General features: G+C 38.9%; 1 protein-coding gene across 12 annotated transcripts in view; it reads right to left on the bottom strand.

Moving 5' to 3' along the window:
* The window catches only part of ARID1B (AT-rich interaction domain 1B), a 345,967-nt gene that overhangs the window by 195,934 nt on the left and 131,521 nt on the right, over positions 1-18,512 (bottom strand). The window lies entirely within an intron of this gene.

Raw genomic sequence — 18,512 nt, forward strand, 5'->3', positions numbered from 1 at the left:
CACCTGCACCATTGCCAGAAAGCTCTTGTGAAGATCAGGATTGGTAGAGAAGTGGCATGGCAAAGGCTGAATTTTTCAGTGCAGTACCTTAAAGACATTCAGGGAGTTTTATGCCGACACAACCCTACTGCAAGTATTTAGTGAAATTTCAACTGACAGGAAAGATAACAAAGTAGAAATTTCCACATTTGTTAAGTGCAGGATATATAAATGGCTTTTTAAAAAGAAAGCAGGAATGGAATATTGTGAAATCTCTTCCTATTTCTGTGGGTTTTACATTTCTGCTTTGTATTCCCTTTTCCCCTTCTCCAGTTCTTCTGTTTGGAGGCTAGTGCTTGCACAGTAAAATCGCTCCAGGAGCCTTCCACATGATACCGTTTTTATTCTACCAAGTTAATGCCAGGGTTTTCAGATAAGAGAGCAGAAGAAACACTATCCCTCTTCTTGTCCTTCATTTAGCATACATAATCAAACTGGTACACTCACCTGAGAAGAAGTCAGCATCTGATTATATTATATAGCACTGATATGAGCAAAGAAAAGCAGTCAGCACGCATGAGAGTATTTGGAGTATTTCTAATCAGTACCATGTGGGAAAATGCCATCTACCATAGCGGAAATTATAGTTAAAATTGCACAACACCTTTATGATATAAATGTATATAAACTGTAGATAATACAAAAACTCCCTCTCTTCTTAGAATGAGATAACATTCAAAATACAATATAATTATCTTTTCCCACTCTACAGTTCTTCTGTTTGGAGGCTAGTTTGCACAGTAAAACCACTCTAGAAGCCCTCAGTTGATGAGAGGAAGCTCATCAAATATGCAGATGACGCCAAATGGGAATGGGTAGCTAATACCACAGAAGACAGAATCTGGAGTCAAGATGACCATAACAGATTGGAGACCTGGGCCAAAACTAACAAAATGAATTTCGATAAAGACAAATGTAAGCTTCTACACTTAGGAATAACCAGCTGCAAAAATACAAGATGGGAGACACCTGGCTTACCAGTAGTACATGTGAAAAGGGTCTAGGGGTCCTAGTAGACCACAAGCTTGTCTTCGCCTGCTCCTGCTCCAGAGGCTAGGACCCAAACCAATGAATTCAAGTTACAATAAAGGAGATTCTGATTAAACATCAGGAAGAACTTTTTGACTGTAAGAGCTGTTAAACAGTGGAATGGACACCCTCAGAAGTTGGTGGACTCTCCTCACAATGTTTTTAAGCAGAGGTTGGATGGCCATCTGTCATGGAGGCTTTAGTTGAAATTCCTGCATTGCAGGGAGTTGGACTAGGTGACCCTTCCAATTCTATGATTCTATGAAATCATAGCAGAAGTGAATGAGTACAAAGAAGGATGTAACCAGTACACTGGTTATGGGAAAATGGGAAAGTGGGTGATTGTTTGACCTAAACAGAATTAGAATTTTTTTAGGAATAGTGATTGTTTTCTTCATCTGATTCAAAATTCCATTCTGAGCCCTTAAGTGGGAGTGACGAACAGAGAGAAAGAGACCAACAATGCAAAAGTCATGATTAAATGCCAAAGTCTCCAGACTATATCTAATGAAAACCAAGGGACTAACAATCCAAGGAGGAAGCACTCCTATGCCATTCTTATTGAAATGGATAGAATTCCGTGGAAAAATGCACCGTGAATGGCATTAATAATATATATTGACTGTGTTCCTAATCAATGATGCCAACAGAGCAGGACTTTCGGGCAGAGTCCAGGGGTCCTTCAGCAAAATGAGCACAAGGGCATATTTTGAATCAAATGTGCACATTATCATCTAAACAAAAGAATATAATAAAAGAGTTTTGATTTAACTCAAGATTCCTTAACAATTGCACTTTTGGGGATAAGTCAATTCTCCCACCATTCAAGTTATTTTTTAAAATGCCTTTATTAGAAATTTAAAAACCCTCAACCAATAGGCAACCACAGTCATAGAATATAAGTCCAGTCTTCCTCTCATCTCCCCAAGGTCTCAATTAATTCCTCTCTAGCCCCCATCAGTATAGTTAACATAATTACTCAGAAGCATTGTACTTCACCTTCTGCTTTAGAAGTGACCCAAGTTTATTTAAAGAGTAGCACCTGAACCCGATTACACACTGCCTCAAAACACAGAGAGGTTTGTAAAAATACACCCAGAGAACACCCAACTTTCCAGGGTTTCTGAACTGACAATACTTGATTTGTGACAAATGAAGCAAGCTTTCTTTATTTTTCACCCTCATTTAAATTTTCTAAGTAAATTACGTTGGCTGATTTGGAGTAGAAATTATATTTCTTCCACAAGTTATTACTATGTGCCACTAGATATATCACATGCACGCCATTACCTGCATCCTAGAAAATAATGGTAAATGTACAGTGCCTATCTTCTATTTGATCCATCATATTCTCCACACTGCTACAAGGGAAAGATGACCTCAGTTAACACTTGAGGGGCTCATACCTATTACACTTACTAAAAACACTCTGCAAACATATAATTTACCAGGCAGCGTTCAACAGAGTTCAAGCACTCTCTTGGCATATATTTAGTATACTTAGGGTGTGACATTCAATGCAAAACGAGTTTCCTGGAAAGTAGACTAATGCTAATCAATAGATCTGACTCAGTGAAAAACCTTGGACTGATAAAAGGAGGCATCAAACATGAAGACAGATCATTACCTCGTCTAGTAGCTGTCTATCATTTACAGTGAGGTGAAAAACTGTTTCTTTAAAATGATCGCTTTAACTCAGTTCAAACTGAAACACTATTTCAAAAATAAGCTCTGTGGCTCCAGTGCCACTATTTTACTAAAATTGGTCAGATCCCATTTTGCAATTGCCAGAAACCATTGTTATTAGCACTGTTCAAAGTACTCATACAAAGACCGTTTAAAGTCACCACACTGAGACATTCAGCTAACCTCCTTTAAGTCAGATGCTTCAATGGTAAAATGGATTGGCAAAAGGGAAAAGACTGTCTCTCAATGTGAAAGTATGCAGTCAAAATTGTTCACGTTTCCCAAATTGTTCACGTTTCCCACATTGCTACATGTAATATGGATGTTAATAAAAGGGATGTTTAAACCTTCAAGCTAAATTCATCTCCTATTCATTTTACAGATATTCTGGTTCCCAGTATTAATTTGGTTCCCTTGGTGATTTTTAGGATTTCAACAGAAATTAGTTAAAATAAATTGAAATGTTTAAATAAAAATGAGTGGAGAAATGTTAGTACAGTACTGACTTAATACACCCATCCACTTCTTTACCTAAGTAAAAAATTACCTGAAAGTAAATTTAGTGCTGCCCGGGGGAATCACCATGAATGTAGATCCAACACCTTAGCTTGGAATAAGGTGGGGAAAATGGCACAGAAGATTCGAAGTACAGTCCTTTGGGTTCTCAGCTCCAGACTTACAGTCTGGGATGCCCAATTCATAACCCCTTCACCCACTGTAGATGGAAAATCCACATTTGCAATTCACATCTAAAGCAGGTTACTTAAGAGTAAGTTACGCATTCTATAGACTTTACGCGTGAGTTTAGGATTACAAATCTAAATCTTTTACAAACCATTTAAAAAACAACAACTACCTGCATAACAAAACATCCCCTTCCTGCCCATCTCCCTCCAGCCTCCTATGCACCCTCAAAATCTGCTCTGGAAGGCAGAGAGCGTATTTTGGGGCACATGGGGAGAGCAGAGGAAAGGGAAGTCCAGCTGCACATATGGAACTCCAGATGTGGGACACTGCATATAACCCATAGTTTTTCATCTGCCATTTACTATATTCCTCCTGGGATAGTCTAGACTCCTCTGATGAGGAACCCTGTAGAGAAAGGGGAGTTACTACACACTACATGGTCTTAGGCAGCTGAATACAGGATATGGCACTCCTCTCATCTCGCTTGTATGGAGATTCACTGCACCTCTTTGCCCATTTAAACTCATTTATTTATTTAAATTATCTAGGAGCTGAACAATTATTTTAAAACAATGCAGTCTCTGCCCACAAAAAAACAATAGGGAAAGCTAGAGAGGAAACAAAAAACAAGTAAACTGTTTAATAACCAGGTGAAACGGAGGCGTTCCAACTGAGATGATGGAGTGGGCCATGCTAAATCTGTATCTATTCATATTTTTAAAAATGGTGTAAGTTATTTATTCCATGACTTATTTATTCACTGAGATTTTATAATTTCCAACCCACCCTGCCCCTTATGGTTATTCAAATACTGATATAAAGCACACTAAAATATATGTGGAACTAAGACACACAAATTTGAAGAATGTGGATCACTGATTACTCTATGTAGGCAATGTGTTCTACTTTTAAAATCTCTTAAATTTTTATTACCTAAAGAGAACAGCCTGGTTATAACACTGACCTTCACTCTCTTAAGGAAAGCTAGGAAAGCACCATTAACGACAACAAAAAGCTTATATAATCCCAAAAAACTTGAAAAAGAAGGCTAGTTTTAGGGTACCCTTCGAAATATAAACACGATGTCTATTTGCTCCTTTAGTCCACTCAAAACTGAGCCATTCACTACCCACAGCTGTTTGATGAACAACTCAACATTCTGAGTGCAGCAGACTGCCAGAGTATGTTTTCCCCTCATTCCCTATCATATCATTCCTTATTCACTCCACATGCCTGAAGAGAGAACTTTGTTGCTTTGAACTTTTCTCTACAACTTTCAAAGGAGGGAGGAGGAAAGGGGGGGACACAGCACAGGGATGTAAGAAATAGACAGAAAGGACGCATCAAGGTGAATTAGATTTCCACATCATTTATCCTACAGGAAAGCGCATGCTTTAATGTACCCTGAACCAGACAGAGGCATCATTAGGGCTGCATTTTGTCTACAAAGCTAAAGGAATAGCAAATGTAATCTTACACATCTATGTCAATCTAGTTTGACCAGTTCCACAAGTTCAGTTAAAAAGGAAGCATGACATTCTCACTTAAGGGAGCATGAACAAAGGCTGAGTACATGGCCAGACAGTTTTAAGCAAACAGAACTGGAAGCGGCTGGGATGGGAATATGGCATTTAAGAAGTTATTAATTACATTTTAGCTGTCAGTGAAAGATGCATTGAAGTATATTGGCACACAAAACAAAACCTTCAGTTAGGTTTAACGCTGTTTAAAAACTTGGGCTACAGCACTACTGTATAACGAGTTAACGAGATATAAGATTTTTAAACAATATTTAAGCAACATTTGCAGGAACGCAAGGGATACCAGGCTGGCACTGGTGGACTTAGTGCACATTTTTGAATCACAGAAGATAATACTCTCCCACATTTTCTATTAATACAATAACATAATACTAAGATATGTGGTTAATCTTTAATAGTTTCAGTTTTATAATAAAACTAGAAAGAGAGGGAGGTATAACTAACTTCAAACGCGTATCAAGGTGAAAACTGATATTATGAAAAAAACCTAGGATTCCCAATGAAGTGATTTCCTCATAGGAACAGCATACATAAATCTGGTTAGCAACAAATTATTCTGCATCATTTCCAAGGATGAATTAGTGGGTACCTCTGTATGTTTTCCCCTTGCAGGACAAATAGCTTCTGGGGCCAAGGAGGAGGAAAACAAACAAACAAACAAACAAACAAACAAACAAACAAACAAACAGCCTCTCCCAGCACCATCACAATTAGCCTCTCCCTTGGAAGCTCCTGCAGCCAATCAGAAGCCACGGAAGCCCTGTCAGACGTTCGGCATCCAAAAATAGTTTACAAACCGGAACAGTCACTTCCGGGTTTGCAGCGTTCAGGACCTAAAACGTTCGGGAACTAAGCTGTTCAAAAACCAAGCTACAAAAGTATTTGGGAGCATAGCTGCCTTGAACTATGGAGGTAAAGCACAGCCATCGTGGCTAGTAGCCATTGATAGCTCTCTCCTCTATGAGTTCCAGTCAAATGCTTTGCTGTATCTACAGGACTACATGCTGCAGTTCCTCAGCAAGAACACAACATACAAATAGCCATGGTAGAGCAAAGCAGAAACTCAGTTACAGTGAAGGGATGTAAATAGCCCTTTCACTGAAGCTACCAGTCAGCATGCATATATTATTTTACACCACCAGACCAGGCAATCGAGTTTTATGCATGGTCTTGAAACTCAGTTTAGAGGAGTCTTCATCTCGATCATGGAAAATGTGCCCATTTTCTTCCTTGTTTCTACATATGTTTCGTCTGCAGAAGCTTTTGCTCAGCTCTTGCCCTGTTCTATTGCCACCGATTCACAATCATTCTAGAAGCAAAATTACAGACCATGGAGGAGCAATCCCCAAACAGGAATGCCTTCCAGTGGCTTAGGCTTATCAGTCACCCCCAGTCACAACTGATGGCAAGGGGGAATAGCAATCCCAGTGTTTCCTTAAAACAGATTCTGAATATGTCAGAAGACTGGCCTGGCACCCAGGTGGCTAAATATTTTTTTTAAGCAGATCACCTTGTGCACTTGTTTGAGCCAAAGACTTAGCTCCTTTATTGTGGTTTTACTATTTTCATATTCATTAAACACATGTTTGTTTTAAAATACTTTTAGGGGCTAAGTGGCAAGGCAGCCTAGGAAGGCAATTTGTTGGCATCCTGAAAATAGGACACTTAACCAACAATAGTTAAAAAAACGACTAGAAAACATCAGAAGCTGCAGTGTGTAAGGAACCTATTTTCATTGGCATTGAGGCTACTTCTGTCATCTCTGACCTCTGTCAGATGAGAAAATTGTTGCCAGTAAATGATATTTTTGATTCCATTCAATCTGAACTGGGTTTAGCATACACATCTATCCTGTTTGAGGCATCACGAGGCCGGGAGGTGGGGGAATCTTGAACTGAAATAATGTCAGAAAAAGTGAAAGAAAGGGTTTACTAAATGTAAAAAGCATGCATATGTTAAACAGTACATTTTGCTCAAAGTTAACATATTCTGGGATTATATGTCATAGAGTGCACTGTACCCTGCTGAGTGCATGAAATTCAAAATTCTTGACATGGCAGCCCACCAAAATACACTGCCAAATTTGCTGGTTCTTTTCCAATCTCATCTTCAAAGACAGAAGGACTTGAGAAGGAGGGAATGACAGAATGGGCACAGGGAGACTTGCTGATAGCAATTTGTATGAGCGCTGTTGGACATACTCTATGAGTACAAGGAACCAGGTAAATAAATATACTATTTTAATATTTGAAATGTTGTAAATTGTAAACAGTGCTCAATATTTGCAGCTGTTATACACGTTAATTATAAAACTAAATGAAATATGAAGTTACTTTCCTGTAATGCGATCAAAGCTGGTCATTAAATAGATCCTTCCCCAAACTAAAATACATTTTACTAATTCATTTTGTAAAAAAATAAAATAAAATAATCCTTATGACCAAGAATTACAGAAAACATCTCCCAGTAGAACTATAACTTTACATGACAATGATACGCTGCATAACCCCTTTTATCTCTATTTTAAGCAACACTGAACTGGACTTCATTTTAGCCATTCTAACATTTCAGAAAGGAAAACCAATCTTTGTTTTGAAAAACGTACTCTTGAAGGGTAGGTAAAGAACGGCAGCAGATCAGCGCTAAAATATGATGCAAAGTTACATGTTGCAATGATTATCACACATTTATTTACATGCCTGCCTAGCTCTTTATTTTTTACTTTCATAGTTCTAGGCTTTGAAAATTAAACTATATGAACACAGTTCTTTATCAATTAATATAAAACACGAGAATCTATTTTTGATCTGCTAGTGACAGAAACAAGAGGTACTCGGGACAACGTGTTCTGTATACCTGTATTTGCAAAAAGCATTCAGAGGCTGTGGAGGGAGTGTGAAGTTAAAAATACTGGTTTACAAGAACTAAATATCTTCACTTAAGAACAAGTGAAATGATTATTTTACAGTTTCCCTAATTAAAAAAAAATCTAATAAAACAAATCTAAAATATTCATATATTGCCTTTCATAAAAGACACTTAAGAGTGCTAAACAACAATTAATAAAAACATCAAAACAATCAGAATAAAGCACTAGATATCAGGCGACAACTCTGAATAGAAGATTCATATGGTGGAAGTTTCCTGTTCAGATATCCTGATCGTAGACCATTTCAGGAACAAACTCTGGCCACAAGAGATCCTTAAAAAGCCCCTGACAATAGTATGAATGTAATGTTTTGAACTAGTTGAAATTTTGAAGGCTTTTCGAAGGCAGCCCCATGTATACATTAAAGTAATCAATTTAAGGGCTTCTAGGATGCAATATTTTAACTTCCAGTGAAGTAATGGGAACTTTTCCAAAATACGCGATATGAAGAGAGTTGTTAGAAGGAACAATGGAAACAAATATGTGACACAAAATACATAAGCATGCAGATGTCATACAAATGCTTCCAAGCCAGTTTGTTTCCCCATTTCAATATCAGACATTAGATGTATATTTTAGCTATAGCTAGTATCCTGTTTAAAGGGGGGAGGGGGACACTGCTTCCAGGATGAGGTTACTGAATCAACGTTCCATACTATACAATTGTCATCCTCAACATGCTCAAGTTACTAGCACTTGTGTCATATAATTATACTTGTTTGTAGATCCACTGGGAACACTGAGGGGCTCAGGCTAGTCTCTAAGGTCCAGGGGCCTCTGAGAAGAAACAGGCCACCTTCTGATCTGTAGATGGAATGGATGGATTAGCAGAGAGCCAGGCCAGCTGCTGCAAGCTTTATCAGCGCACAGGCCTAACAGATGGGAATCCATTCTAAAAGCCTCATGAAACAGTAAGCAAAGCCCTTGTGCTATCCTTCTGTTTCCTAGCCCCACCCCCTTTTTAAAGACACCCAGCAAAAAACACACTAGTGGAACACATATTTTAATGCATGTTGGCATTGTCTGCATGCGTGTGTCTTTTACTGTTAAGCTTGTTCACTCCTGTAACAAGAACCAACGTATAAAAAATGATATGGAGGGTGAAAAAATGTGGAATTTAAAGGTTAGAAGGTACTGAATAATCAATATCCCCCCCCCCCCCCATTTTCCTAGCAGCGGCTCTTCTTGTATTCCATGTTTCCTATTGTATGACATTTCCTGGCAAACTGACGCACGCACACAAAAAGCAGAGTAGAAAAAGAGAGAAACATTTATAAACTAGAAAGTAGGAGAAGCTCAGAGTTGCATAATATATAATACATGTGGGAACCTGTGAAATTTAGCAGAAAGGCGTATTTTCATATTGCAGAGTGTCTCAGATGCCCTGGAAGCATTTGGGATGCAAGGTTTTCCAGAGACAGTATTAGACAGGCAATAGGAAACATACTCTCTGAAGAGATAGCTCTACTCCATTTCTCTAGATTTTAGACAGTCAAGCTTGTGACAGGGCAAACAGCTGGCAATAAGCCAGTTGCTGTCAAATACATTTTCAACCAAAAGCATTAATGCAATTACAGTGCATGTTGAAAACTTTTTTGTTTATCATGCCTTTTGCTTGACCAGCCATTATGGGACTCTAAGAATCTTTGTACTGTCTGCCCAATAGTTTAGATTTGCTGCATTTCATCATCATCATCATTTTTTTATTTGTATACCGTCTTTCTATCTTACAATACTCAAGGCGGTTTACAAGCTGAAGAAACAAAAAATGTACATCTTATAACAATCTAATGCAATACAAAAATGTGATAATAAAACAAAACTTTAAAATAAGCAACCTACATCAAAAAGTAAGGTAAAGGGACCCCTGACCATTAGGTCCAGTCGTGACTGACTCTGGGGTTGCGGCGCTCATCTCGCTTTATTGGCTGAGGGAGCCAGTGTACAGCTTCCGGGTCATGTGGCGAACCAGAGCAGCACACGGAAACGCCGTTTACCTTCCTGCCGGAGCGGTACCTATTTATCTATTTGCACTTTGACGTGCTTTTGAACTGCTAGGTTGGCAGGAGCAGGGACCGAGCAACAGGAGCTCACCCCATCACGGGGAAACGAACCGCCAACCTTCTGATCAGCAAGTCCTAGGTTTAGCCCACAGTGCCACCGAGTCCCTACATCAAAAAATAACATTCAACAATTATTAGAAAAGTATAAAATAATAATATCAACATATAAAAGTTAAACACAAATCCACTCAACAGTTACAATAAATAATTTCTAAAATATAATCAATAAAACAACAGCAAGCCACAGTACATAAAATAATACAATACAAACTGAGAAGCAGAGACTAGAGGGTGGAGCAACGCAGGTGGTTGATGAAGTCTCTCCCCTCACAATTCTTCCTCCAGGCACAGCTTCCTTATGAGGAGTCCCAAGGCCGGGTGTGTGTGTGTGCATTTTAATTTTATTTGAATTGTAATTTATTATACTGTTGTATACTGCCCTCAGATACCCACATAATAAGCAATATATTTTACTGAATGTTACTATTTTAATGAATTTGAGTGCTGTTTTATTATACTGCTGTACACCTGCAGTGAAATGCTACCATAACACTCATTATAAACGGGTGTACAGTGGTACATCGGGTTACATACACTTCAGGTTACATACGCTTCAGGTTACAGACTCCGCTAACCCAGAAATAGTACCTAGGGTTAAGAACTTTGCTTCAGGATGGGAACAGAAATCGTGCTCCGGCAGTGCGGCAGCAGCAGGAGGCCCCATTAGCTAAAGTGGTGCTTCAGGTTAATAATGGTTTCAGGTTAAGAACAGACCTCCGGAACGAATTAAGTACTTAACCCGAGGTACCACTGTATACACATTTTAATTAATTAAAACATGCTTGACCACGAAAACACAACAACAACAACAACAAACCCCAAACCAAATATATCTGCAAAATCACAAATTAAACACTGTCCAGTAATATCCTGTCTAAGAGAGTGCAAGATTTTTGATGGAGAAAACAAGTCAGAATCGCATTCTGACACCTATAAGTACAGTATTAGAAGAATTACCACAATGAAAACTAAAACTTTCTTTTTCTCTTGGTTTTAATGTATCTATGTGAGGTATTGTTTGGTTTTTGTTTTGGTCTGTCTGGTTGGTTGGCTCAAGGAACATCCCAGAATGCTCCTTCTGGGGGAATGTAATTTCTTCCAGAACAGACCTCCTACCCAATTCCCAAATCCTGCAACTGCCCACTATCAGTACCTATATCTTGTCAGGATTCAGTCTCAAGTTTATTGACCCATTACTGCTTCAAGTCACCAGTCCCTCCTGATTCAGATGGAATGGAAAGACAGAGTTGTTTCATCTGCATACTGAGGACACGGCACTCAGTTCCCTGGATTACTTCTCCCAACATTTCCATAGAGATGTTAAACCGCATCAGGGAAAGAGTGGAACCTTGTGGAACCCCACAGAGCAAATTCTATTATTGGTCCCAAACATATAAAATACAGAATATAAACTTACTTTGTGAAATGTAATGAGTCCTTGCTGTTGATTTCTGCAAGCAGTTATCTTCCAAATTATGTTTCTACTCTATCTACACAGATCTTTCTACCCACGGCTTTGAGGTTAATTCTTTGACATTTTTCTTCACTGAGAATGCAAAGACACTTACAAAAAGACAAAAGCTATAAAACATGTTGTCTGAAAAAAGTTGGATAATACATACTACACCTACTGTGATAGACTACACATTCTGCTGTGCCAAATGATTTTATTTACACTTAGAGAGAGAGGAACACTAGAATATTTAAAGGGTATATTTCTAACCAACACATTCCAAATAAAAACAAACCAATCTTTTTTCAGCTACTCTGACGAAGACTAGGACCAGTAGCTGACATTTTGGATGCGTGTTACTGTGGTATTATTCTACTTCTACTGGCATGAACAATAACAGATGTGCTTGAGTCTTTCAGGTAGTCCTCTGTCCAAGTTATTTGCCAAGGTCTGACATGATTAGTACAAGAAATAGGATGCTATGAGGAGTCTTTGCAATGCAGACATGTTTAGACATGGGGCACTTCTTTAACTCTTCCTGAGATTTAGTTATGTTAATCCAATTGTGTCCCTCAGCTGGCAGAAGGCTCTTGGATTCAGTGGCACATTCCAGGAGCAGAATGGGCAGTGGGATGGGCCGGCTTTTGCAAATTCCCCCTTTCTCTAGCAGCTCCCTGCAATGTTTCCCTCACTGTTCCAAAGGGTCCCCCAAACCACTGCAGAGGTGGAGGATAAAGGAGACAGAAAATAAAAGGGGCAATAGGTGAAAACCCCTTCCTTTGTACTCATGAAAGTATCTACTGGATCCCAGAGTATTCCCAGTGCACCTCTCTCAGTTGCTATAACCTTACCAGCTTCACATACTTTCTGGAAGTCCCATAGGAGGACATCGTAACATAACATGCTCCCGCAGGCTTCCCAAGAGGTCAGGGAAGCTGCATATTGCCCAGAGAGTGGCACAGGAATTTTAAAAAGAACCTGTACATGCCTTGGCCACTTCATCATAACTTTATGAAGATAAGCACCAGACACCTCCGCAAATGAGGTAGGGAAAAGACCTCCATATCCTGAATTTGGTGGGTAGTGTTTGGAACAGCATTACAAATCCATCATTTCATTTAGACCTTACTCCCACCAATGCATGCTCAGTATTAGAAACAACGTCTTAACATGCTCACTTTTAACAAAGTAAAAAGTGCATTATTTAAAACATATGGCTGAAAGAATGTTTTTGCTAATAAAGTTTAAAAACAACTAATGTAAAATTTGAATTAAATTACAAACACTAAGACACATATAATCAGAAATACTATTATTTTGACATTAAAGTATAAGTGAATCAGAGACTGAACACAATATAGGTTTGAGATGAAGATCTAGAATGAACTAAAAAAATCTGATACAAGTCTACCCAGAAGAAGTCCAACTGAGTATAAAGGTACTTTTACTGCTGGTTAAGTACAGAGGAGGAGGAGGGTGTAAAGATGGGGAAGGGATAAAATTGAATTAAGGGTGGGAACTGGGTTAATAAGCGATCACTGGAGGTTTATAAACAGAGGTTAGATGACCATCTGGCAGGGATGCTTTAGCTATGATTCCTGCATTACAGTGAGTTGGACTAGATGACCTTTGGTGTCCTTCCAGTTTGATGATTCTAGGGAGGTATGTATCAAACTGCAGTCTAAGTCATTAATATATGATGAAGAAAATAGAGGTATGAAATATCCCTTCAATATTTTAAGTGCTAATTTGTTAGGAAAAAGCAAAGTGCACATAAAATTGCAGATTTAATGATTTACATCAACAACGCAGTGCAGATGTTTTGAATTTACAGTCAGTATAGTCTGCTTTCTCGAGCCATAAAAATTAAACAATTTTTCACAAGATGTGTGTAACAATCTAAGTATTAGAAAGAAAAGAGGGAACTGGGACATGTGCTATACTCATGCCTCTGGGGGGGGGGAAAGGTAGTATTTTTGAAACAATTTTTAATGTAAAAGTGAACAAATATATAAAAGCACTGCAAGTTAACTTATGGGGTTAAATGAAAAACAATCCACTATAGTCAATATTTAAATACTACCAATTAAATATGAGGAAAAGACTTTGCAGTTAAGTGTGTAAAGAATTACTTTTGCCTCTTTCAATTTTTATATTGGTTTTTAAGCATACATTTGCTTCTAACCAGCTTTGAAACAGAGAGAAAGAGAGAGAGAGAATATCTATGTACGGTACACACACACACACACACACACACACACACACACACACTGAATAAATACATATATAAGACTCCCTGAATCAGAAGCAATTCTTTCATGTTACTTAGGAAAAGCAGTATGTGGTGTTCTCAATATCTGATCCAACATTTCTCTCCTTGTATAAATAATGAACTATATAGCCCATGCTGATATAGTATTAAGTCCCTTCTGGTGTCATAAGCAGATGCTCGAGGGGTTAAAAGAAGGTGTGGTGCACATAGTGTTGAATAAAATAATGGAAATGTTTTTAAATGCAAACATTCAATAGAGCGCGCACACTGGGAGACAAATGCAGAAGTCATACAGTATTGACTTGTTGCAATGGAAGCCTTTGTCCTCACTCTTAGCTCCAGTCTAACTACCTAAACAGCTAATGGGGCCTCTCAGGACACCTCAGGCTGAAGACTCCTGCACCTTTCTTGTCAGTAATGGGGGGGGGGGGGAATGCCTGGAGCCTCTGTGTCTAAGGAGACATTCTAAACTTAGCCCCATTAGGTTTGGCAGGCATGACACAAGACAGTTGAGACTTGAAGAACTCCCAAATAAAAATATGGTCTGAAGGGTACACATTTTAAGCTACCATTTACAGGCAATTTACTTTGCATAAGGATATAAAAAATTTCTTTCGTATTTCTTACACAAGTTACATGGTGGGTTTTTACCTACTGTTGTAGATAGTACCGTCATACCTTGGAAGTCGAACAGAATCTGTTTCAGAAGTCCGTTCACTTCCAAAACGTTCGGAAACCAAAGCTTTTACTTACTTACAATGCAATCCTAACCATGTCTGCTCAGAAGTAAGTCATAGAATCATAGAGTTGGAATCTTGTAGTTTGGATCCATTGCTCCGTGTCCGCTTCTCTGGAGCAGCAGAAAACAACATTTCTCCCTTCTCTATATGACATCCTTTTATATATTTGAACATGGCTATCATATCACCCCTTAACCTCCTCTTCTCCAGGCTAAACATGCCCAGTTCCCTTAGCCGTTCCTCGTGAATCCTAGTGAATTAAGTCAATTAAGTCCTAGTGAATTAAACAGAACAAACTCCCAGGTAAATGGAGTTAGGATTGCAGCCTTAATTACTAATGTGATAAACTCAGTTATCATCATCAAGAGATAATATAGTTCCATTATTCAGTTCTATTATCTATATGAAGATAAATTGCAATCAGATGATCAACATATTCATTATTAATGAGAAATGGGAATAAAGTCAAGAAAACAGAAACATCTTAACAGATGGGTATATTTAATAACATTAAATCCACTGAAGTCAACAGGTCCTAGTCATATCAACTGTAGGCATTACATCATAACAAGCACTATTTCAAAATTTAAGAAACTGTCACAGAAAACTGACAGTGTGTTGGATTGCCAATTATGATGAAATACATTATTGACACTTCAAAAACTAGTTTGCTTTATTCTAAATCTTGTAAAACAGTAGCAAAAAGGATTCCTTATGGGTGCAGCTACACGCACAGCAAAGGATAGGAATTGGGCTCAATGAACACCTAATGGCAATCTTCCTCTAGCCACCCCTCAGCATGCATCCTCTACAATACATTGCACTGAAAAGGAGGCCTGCCCATACCTCCTTTTGACTCATCCAATTCTTCCTCTTTTCACCAAAGCCCTGCCTAGCTTGCTGTCTAATGGCTGGTGTGCTGTGAAGTATACACATGCTCCAAGGGCCCATCTGTGAGAGGAAAGAGGGCTCCATCTCAGCAAGTATCATGTCCTAAACTTACTTCACAAGGGACAAGCTCTTACAGTCCAATCCTGTGACTGGTAAGTTCCACTGAGTGAAGTTCCATTTTCTCCCAGGTATGAGTGCATAGGACTGCAAACTTAGTGCATTTTCTGCTGACTCCATGGAAACTTCATAGCAAAGGCAAACAGAATTCTTTGACAGTCACAATAAGCATGCAGTGTAAAGCACAACCATCATGAGAACACTATTGTTATCATGACAGGGAGGGTACAAAAAAATTAATTCAGTGGTATCCAAGTCAATCACCTCAGATTGATTTACATTTTTATAAGAGGATTAGACAAAATGGAGGACAAGGCTATCGATGGCTATGAACCACAACAGCAATGATACCAGTTTCCGGGAATCACAGGTGTACGAGAACCAAGTGACCTTCAGGAAAGAGATGATTCCAGAAGCAAATCCAGGTGTGCTCATATCCAAGGTTGCAGGTTCGATCCCCATATGGGACAGCTGCATATTGCTGCACTTGGCGGGGGGTGGTGTGGGTTGGACTAGATGATCCTCAGGGTCCCTTCCAACCCTATGATTCTACAACTAGATGGGCCAATGGCCTGATACGGCAGGGTCACCTTATGATTTAATAAGAATATATCCGCTGAAATAAATACTTAAGTTAGTCATGATTTCAATGGCTTTGATACAACTTAGTGAGTGAAACTGAATGTCATTATTTGTGCAATATGACCTCTTCTTGCTAGAGCCCACCCACAATATCCCCTAGAGTGGTGGTTCCCAACTGGTGGTCCGTGGACACCAGCGGGTCTACAGGGGATCCGCAGCACCATTCGCGTAACAAAAACTACAAAAGAGATATCAAAATTTTCAAAAGTAGGGGTCTGTGGGTTGGCTTTTGAACAACAGGAGGTCCACAATACTTAACTAACTGGAAACCACTGCTCTAGAGCAGGGATGTCTAACACGTTGATTACGATCTACTGGTCGATCCCTGCGAGGTTTTGGTAGATCGTGATTGATTGTTGGCCCCCTTCCAGCCCTGGCCCCTCTCCCTGTGCTGGTCTCTATTGTCTGTCAAAAGGGAAGCCAGAGTTTAGAAATGGAGGCTGTTATGCTATGCCACCTCCAGAAGCCCAAGGACCAGGGCCTTTGAATAACCATGGAGATTTAGATCCAGTGGTTCAAAAGTCACCAGCACCCTGTCAGCTTTCAGGGCTTTCTGCTGGCAATTATTAGTGACAGCATACTGTTCACCTGGGTGAAATTGTAATCTCCACCAAAATGGTACACACACACCCAAACTTATGGAGAGGCAACTGCACACCATCCTAACCCACCAGCCATCAACCCCCCCCCCCTCTGTGTGTGTGTGTCTCAGGGGTTGCTTTCTAAAGGAGGCATTCAAAGCAGTGAGATGAATTGGAATTCAATGTCTTAAGGAATTTAAGCCAGAGAAGTAGGATACTAACATTTCAATTATATAAAAGTCTGCTGTAAGAAAGTAAAAAAGGTAATGGGGTAAAATTGTTTTAAAAATCAGGCATATTTAGTTAAATTTACAATAATAGTTACAATATAATTATTTAATGATTAGGACAGTTTATTACTTGGGTAAATAGATTCTGCTCCATGATAGCTCCTCGATACACTGAATAAATAATTGCCAGTCTGAGGGGCATTTGTTCCAGACTAACTGCGGGAGAAAGGACTAGATGGCCTTTTAAAATAACATGTTGCTCTAAAATTTCAGAGACCCAGTTATTTAGTCAGAGGATTTCTTACTGAATAAAACTGAAGCAGTGAAAAAAATATATATCACCACACTGTTCTTCAACTTTCCCCATTTCATGCTGAGTGAAGGGAGTCTGTAGGACAGATACACATAGGCATGCATGCCCACATATACAAAAGGGAAGAAGCAAAAGAACCATGTTAAAATAATTCTGTTCTAACTGTTGTTTTCCCCAAAGAACTTACTTAAAAATAAAACTGTATTCCTTGACAAAGCTGATAAAAGAAAAAGGAGACGAAAGAAAAAATGCTTTTGAGTTTTGTGAAAACCCATTCAACTGCTGTCCAGAGGACATGTAGCCTATAGGAAACATCCACTGAGGAAAAACGATGTCACAGTCAAAGTGCTGCTCAGAGAATGCTCACAGAGACCACCAAGTGGCAATTCTGCAGACTTTCAAATCAAATATTCTCTCTTTTTCAGCCCATAGGAATGTAAAGAATTCATCTGATTAGTCTTTCATTTACGATGAGAGGATGAGAGCGGCCCATCAACTGATATGCTTCTGGTGAAGGGAATTTAGTCATTTAAAATAATACAAACAGAGGCTCTTTTTGCCCTCAGAGAGTGTATAAAGATTTCCGATATTTTTTTATGTTCTAAGCCTCACACAGGTATATTGGTATATTTCTGGTGCTATTTGGGGAGAATTAACAAGATGTGGTCTCCAATGAACTCTGTATGTTTCTGAAGTGCTACAGGTATTAGTAAAAACAATTAAGTAGCAAGAGTTATTTTCTTCTACAGCTGCATTTCACCCTACTAAGCGAATTAATCATTTACTGTACAGCACTCTCTCTATACAGTGTGCATGTAGTCAAAATGGGCAGGTGCTCTTTATTACTCACTATTGTAAAAACAAAGAATAGGAGTGTGTGTTTGTGTAGAAATTGAACCTCTGTTGTCCAAACACTGCTTCTAACTCATAGAAAGTTTTTAAAATTTCTACCAAATGATAAACCTTTTTAAATAATTCTGAATGCTGTATATTCAAAACACAGGCAGGAATGTAGGAAGATTCCTTACAATGTTGGATCCACTGTCAGCACAGCCTAGCAAAAGCTCTCCAGGATTTAAGACAAGGGCTTTTCCCTGCCCTACATGGACGCATCAGGGACCAAAACTGAGACATTGTGTGCTGATGTCACAGTAGGTTAGCCAGGTGAAATGCCGTGCCAGCTGCAACTGTTGTAATCAACTCTCCTACACAAGTATTGAAGGCAAAAGGCCCTGTTTT

This window comes from Podarcis muralis, chromosome 3, assembly GCF_964188315.1.
Source record: "Podarcis muralis chromosome 3, rPodMur119.hap1.1, whole genome shotgun sequence".
NCBI lineage: Eukaryota > Metazoa > Chordata > Lepidosauria > Squamata > Lacertidae > Podarcis > Podarcis muralis.